Genomic DNA, 6,509 nt, shown 5'->3' on the forward strand with positions numbered 1-6,509 from the left:
AGGCTAACATCTGAACATTATATACGGGTTACATATGCTTAAAAACAATGAGTGGAGGCAGCTCAAAACCCAGGTACGTCCCAGATTCTTAAGAGATTTGATTTTCTGTTTTAAAAGAGAGTGGAAGGTGAAAAGTTACAATTTCTTAATTGAGTGGACTAAATCATTGTACTTGGGGTCTCAGACAATAATTGGCGAGAGCAGCTCATGGATCAGGATCACAGGAGGTCAGCCTGCTGAAGTGTCTCTTGACAATATTACTGGACCAGGTTTAATGGACAGTAGAGAGGCTTCTGAAAAAATACGAAAGAAAGGAAGAGGCGAAGAAAGCCGGGAAGGAGGGGAACACGTGTATTAGGAGAACTGATTAACTCACTTGTAAGCGCCTTTCTTTATGATTACTAAGGTGAAATTTTCCATTTCCTATGCCCAAAGGAGAATTTTCTACCTTTTCTGTTACAACTCTAAGTACCAGCACATTAATTAATAGCTTGTTTTATGCTTTCCTTTCGAAGATCCAGATTTTCCACCCTAATTTCTAGTTTCACTGGGAGAAAAGCCTTCCCTAACCTTCAGCTCACTATCCATAGGCCTCTCTTCCCCAAGTACCTCTCTCCTTCTCTGCTCAATTCATTAGCCAGATCTACCAGGGTCTGCAGCCGGGAGACCACCCACAGCCTACAAGCGGAAAAGTGCTGAAAACCTGTCAGCTACAGCTGACACAGAGTACATCAGGTTAGATTCGAACGCTGTGAAAATTTTTCTGCAATTCTTCCATAGAGCATTGCCTGGTGTTGAAATTTTTTGATCTAAGAATAGCAAGTCATACTTTGCTTCTTGACTGGCACTAACTTTCAAATAGATGGATGGGTACAAAACTCTGGAACTCTCCGAAATCGTCGTTTGTCCAGTCTACCAACTGGTGCTACCACCACGACTGAATCCCCTGGACAAACTGCAGTGCCTTCCTTGAATGGATCAAGTGCTTTGAGATCCTCACAAGAAAATTCTAAAGGAGGAATTGGAGAGTATAATGATGTTTTCCTAAATTGAAAGTGACAACCAGCATTTAGTGGGGGAATCAGAAGATAGAACTGAAAGCAGGAAGTCTTATATTCATTACAACAGATGGTTCAGTTTTCACTGAATGATGAGGAAGAAGCTGAGTGAATGAACAGCAGTATATCCTTAAAAGATTCAGCAGCCATCCAATTACACAGGAACAATCTAGCAGTTACTAAAGACTCGGACTGGTCTGTATTATTCAATATAAAACATCCCTACTGGGTTTGACTTCAGCGGGCTGAATTACTACTGGCATGACTTTAAAAAACAATAGGATTTTGTTCAAATTCTTAGCACAAAAATAAGTCACACAGCAAAACTGTAATAAATATCTGTCGAAAAAATAGTGAATGATTTTCAGTTCCAGGAATTACTTTCACTGCTTGGTCTGTCTCTCATCTTTTACTCACCTCTGCTTTTCATTCCATAATAAAAAAATTATGAAACATTTCATAAGAAATATAAAACATGCACAAAAGTACAGAACATAATATAACAGATCTCTGTTTTCCACCACCAAGGTTAAGCAGATATTAACGTTTTTCAATGTACGCTTGATATCTCCCTCTTTAATAGACATAAATACTATATCCTCACCCCTTCATCCTCTTTCCCTCACCCTTCCTCCGAGGTAAAAATTTACCTGAAATTGTCTTGTAGCATTTTTGCACGTTTGTACTTTTACTATATAAGTATGTGTTCCTGAACAGTAAGTACTATCATTTTATTTAACCATTTTCATACATATCATTATGCTATATTTATCCTTTTGCAACATTCTATTTAACACATTTTTAAGATCCATTCATATTGATACATCCAGACTTAGTTCATTCAATTTAAGAGCAACATAGCATTCCTTTAGGTGTACTTAACTCACTTCCCTCCTAAGAGACTTTTCCTACTCCTCAGTAACTGCTGGATTGACCCCATTTAATAGGACAGCAGGTTGTTTCTTTAATCAAGTATTTTAATTACTCGTAATATACATACACGTATGTACAGGAGTTCACAGAAAAATGTTAGTCTTGATGGCAAATGTTTTTGTTTGTCTGTTTGTTTACTGTTACAAACAATTCCAAAATGAACATTTTTGTACATGATGCCTTGAGCATATACTAGAGTTTTCCTAGAAGAGAAATCTAGGCAACAAATTGCTAGATCCTATAAAAGGATCATCTTTGACCTTATCAGGTATTGCCAAATTGCTCTAAAAGCTGTGTAACAGGTGACACTGCCAGCTAGAATATGGAAGAATTGCCGTCTCCTTACATTATGACTAACCCTTGATGTAATCCCGCTAATTAATTTTTGTCCATATAATGGTTATGAAATTATATCTCATTGAGGTTTTAATTTTATTTTTCATGATTACTGATGACATTGAGAATATTTTTATATTTTTATCAAATACACTTTTTCTGTGACTTGTCTGTTCAGATCCTTTACCCATTTCTCTTTTGGCTTCCATGTCTTTTTCTTTCTTACTCATTTTTAAGATATAGGTTGTAAAATATGTCCCTGTCTGAGTCAGTCTTTTCACTTTAATTGTTATGCCTTTTTTATGAAAATTGCTTTCACTTTAAAGTGCTCAAACTTATTGATCTTTCCTTCTATGGTTTTTCATTTTTGTATTGTTAAATAAATGCTTCTTTAAAAAAAAAACTCTCACAAAGTTATTCTCTAATTATTCTCTAATGTTTCCTTCAGAAAGATTTACAGTTTCTCTTTATATTATTTAAAAACCACTTTTGCATAAAATATAATATGGGAATCTGGTTTTAGCTTGTCTCTGTGCCAAGTATTAAATAACTTTTCCTTTATCCTATTATTTGCAAGTCTCCTTTCTCATAGAAGGCCTAAAACTTTTACAAAAGGCTAAGAGCTAAGCTTCTAAGTATACATGGTTTTCTTTCTAGGCCTCTACCCTATACATGCATACCAATACCATACTGTTTTATATAATGTAATTTTAAATTTGTTAAGTGCTGTGTGGTAGGCAGAAAAATGGCTCACCAAAGATGTTCACATCCTCATCCCTGGAACCTATGAATATTTTACCTTGTGTGGGAAAAGGAACTTGGCAGATATGCTGTAATAAACCATTTTAATGGCTTAATAAAACCGAATTCTCAATCATAGTCAAATATGGGTCGGCGGGGGAACTTTGCTTTATGTAGTTAATCCCAGACCCAAGTGCCTTCTGTTGTGTAGCTCAGTCATCTTCTAGAACCTCTTTCTGAGGATTGTATGGAAGGTTTCTTAATAGTGGAGGTCTTGAAGGGGCGTACATCACTTTTCCCACATTTCATTAGCCAGAACTCAGTCGCATGACTACCTAACGGCAAAGGAGACTGAGATATTTGGCTATGCATGAGCCCCGGAAGAAAGAGAAATGACCCTGGTGATCACATAGCAGTCATTAGTCGTATACCAATTGTCTTTGTATCGCTATTTGGAATTAGAATTCTCCTCCAACAGATACCTCTCTGAAGCCCACCCAATGCCACTAAAGGTCATCACATGAATACTAAATTTTATTTATACCAAATTTTAGTACCTGGAAGAGCAATTTTTCCCTAATTGTTTTCACTCTTGCTCTTCAAACCCTCACTTAGGAATTTCCAAGAAAGTCCATTGGTTAACAAGGCACTAAGTTCTCTCCAACGGACACCAACCACTGTTAGGCCCTAAAGCTAACACAGGAATACTGGGCTTGTAATAATGAAGAGTTTAGTTTCAACTTATTTTATATAGGAATATATATCAGGTTTGATGATGTATTTAGGAACCCAGCATCCATACTAGAGAGTTAGTTGATTAGTTACCTAGGTAACAAGTGATTACCAACAGGAAGAGTATTGACCTGATGACTTGCATGTGACCAAAGGTTAGGTGACTAACCTTGATAAACATCTACAGCCCCCATCTCAGATTCTTCCAGTCTCCCCTGTTATTTGGGCCCTGGGGCTAGTCCGAATAGGAAATCTCCTAGAGCACCAGATCTGGGTGTAATTTTGCCAACCTGTGACAAAAAGTCTGCAGAAAAACATTCTCCCTTTGAGAAACTCCGTGGTTTAGCCAACACATTGCTAGCTGAGATTCCTAATGCAGGAGAAAGAGTAGCAAATTTGCTAATTAGAATTGCAAAGAGGGTGGAAACAAATAATCTATCCTGAAGGCTAACTTAAAAAGCTGGTTACGCTAATACTAACCAAAAATATATTTAGCCCTTTCCAGCGTTTTAAAATGTCTGCCTGTGTAACTGTGTACCTCTTTTCCCTTTCTGCTTCCAACTCCTCCTGTCTTGTATCTTTCTCATTTTCTCCAATATTTCCCTTTTGTCATCTTTTTTCTCCTTCTCCCACTCTTGAACTTCCTACCCCCCTTTTCTACCTCCCACATTTCTGTCACTTTCCCACATGTCATGAACTGCCCATTAACACGATATTTTTTAAAAAATATTTTTATTATTGATATTACTTTACAGAGAACAATATAACTAAGGTGAATTTCTTCAGTTTCCATTTTTGACAACTACTGAAAACACAACTCTCTATTTCTCTCCCCTGAATTCACCTTGCAGCCCTTCTCTTCCTATCAGGCAAAAAGGGGTCTCCTCTCCAAGGCTGACTGTGCCTTGTGCCTGACACCTTCTGCAATGTCACCACTCAGAAGACAACTCCCTCTCTTCCAATTCCCATCATTCTCCCTCCTTCTGTCCCTCTCTTCTTCTCTGTCCCTGCTCCCTCTATCTCTCTCCTTCTGACCTAATAATTCCTTACCTTTCTTGTTGTCATTGTTGTTATTGTTTTAATATTGATATGAAGATTTATCTCTCTTACAAACGAATAAGATTCTTTTTCTTTATTTTTTTCGAATAAGATTCCTGAGGACAGGGCCCACCCACATACTCATCTTTGTATACCTACAAAGCACCTAGTTCAATCCTTCAATAAATACTTGTGGAATTAGTGATTCGTTGTTCTTTTCCTGAAAACAAAAGAAAACTGAATTGGTTCTTTGTCCTTATATGTGTTCCTCAACTGAGTGTTTTTCTGAATCATAGAGGACAATCCCCATCGTGGATTAAGGAATTAGAATGGCAACTGGATAGCTGTTCAGAAACTAGCAACGTTCAGAAATTGTAATGAGCTTTCATATTTACGATGGCAATTAAATCTGTAAAACATGTAGAAGTAACTTTCTCAAGAAATGTGATACTTATATGTAGGAAATCACATTTCCTGAAACATATAGAAGTGAAAAGGCATAATTATCTCCCGGGAGGGAAAAATGAATATCGTAACAATGTCACTTCTTCCAAAATTACTTCATACATTTTCAGGCGATAAAAAACCCAACCCAGAATGTGATATTTTTTATTACTTGGCCAAGGGGCGGGGGCAGTTTCAGAAGCTTCTATGTGGTGTTTGTCCATGTGCTATCCCTTATCCAATAGGCCAACGAGCCCACTGGAGGGTTCTGCCTATTAATTACTGAGTATGTAGATTTCAATGATACATTTAAGGCCTGGGGATCTGGCCACTGGGTTTGTGAACACAGTGGACCCACTGTGAGCAAAACTAAAATTAGGACTCCATTTGGCTCTAATGGGAGGGGCTTCATTGTCAACTTGTATAACTGCATCTAATAGTCCTCCAAATGTCAGGGTATCCATTCCCTTTTCCCCAGTGTGTGGTCACCTAAGTAAAAGGCCCTAAGTCTGTTTGGAGAAGGATGGGTGGAATTATTACCATAAACACTTGTCATGCTGTTCTAGAATCTTTCCTCATGGGGACAGAGCCTCTCTTTTAGGAAAGTCTGAAAATGGCCTAGTTCAGACCCTAATCATGAATCATGAATCATAAATCATGAATCAGGGATCATGAATCATGAATTGGGGCTAGTGGCCTCAGCCTTCTTTTGGTTAAATAAATTACATACACTCTCATTGGCTGTTCATCATCTTGCCCATAGGAACACTATATTCTAGTAACTAGTGTCTTTTCAACTGTACCATACTGCTTTGCTACTGTGTACAGTTGAGAGCAAGGAAAGACTTCATCATTGCCAGGAAGACTCTTTGCTTCTAACTCACCCAATGCTTCTCAAATGTCCCCATCAAATACTCCCATGAACACCAAAAGAGATGAGGAAGAGGTTGGCAGTGGAAGAAATTTGTGGGGGGGGGGGGGTATTGGCAGAGATATCCTATCTCAAGCACGAAATTTCTTTGAAATCTTACATTGTAATCTTTAAAGTGACTTGATTTTTCCATTTGACTCCATGATGGATACCTGTTTGCTTCCATATAAAAGTAATACCTAACATTACTTACCCTTGAGTAAAATTCATGTTCAAGGAAAATATATCATTATTTATCCTGGGGTTTTAAGTACCCCTTGATTCAATCAGCTTATATCTGGAGGAATTCATATCCC

Source organism: Rhinolophus ferrumequinum, chromosome 9 (assembly GCF_004115265.2).
Source record: "Rhinolophus ferrumequinum isolate MPI-CBG mRhiFer1 chromosome 9, mRhiFer1_v1.p, whole genome shotgun sequence".
In the NCBI taxonomy this organism is placed as follows: domain Eukaryota; kingdom Metazoa; phylum Chordata; class Mammalia; order Chiroptera; family Rhinolophidae; genus Rhinolophus; species Rhinolophus ferrumequinum.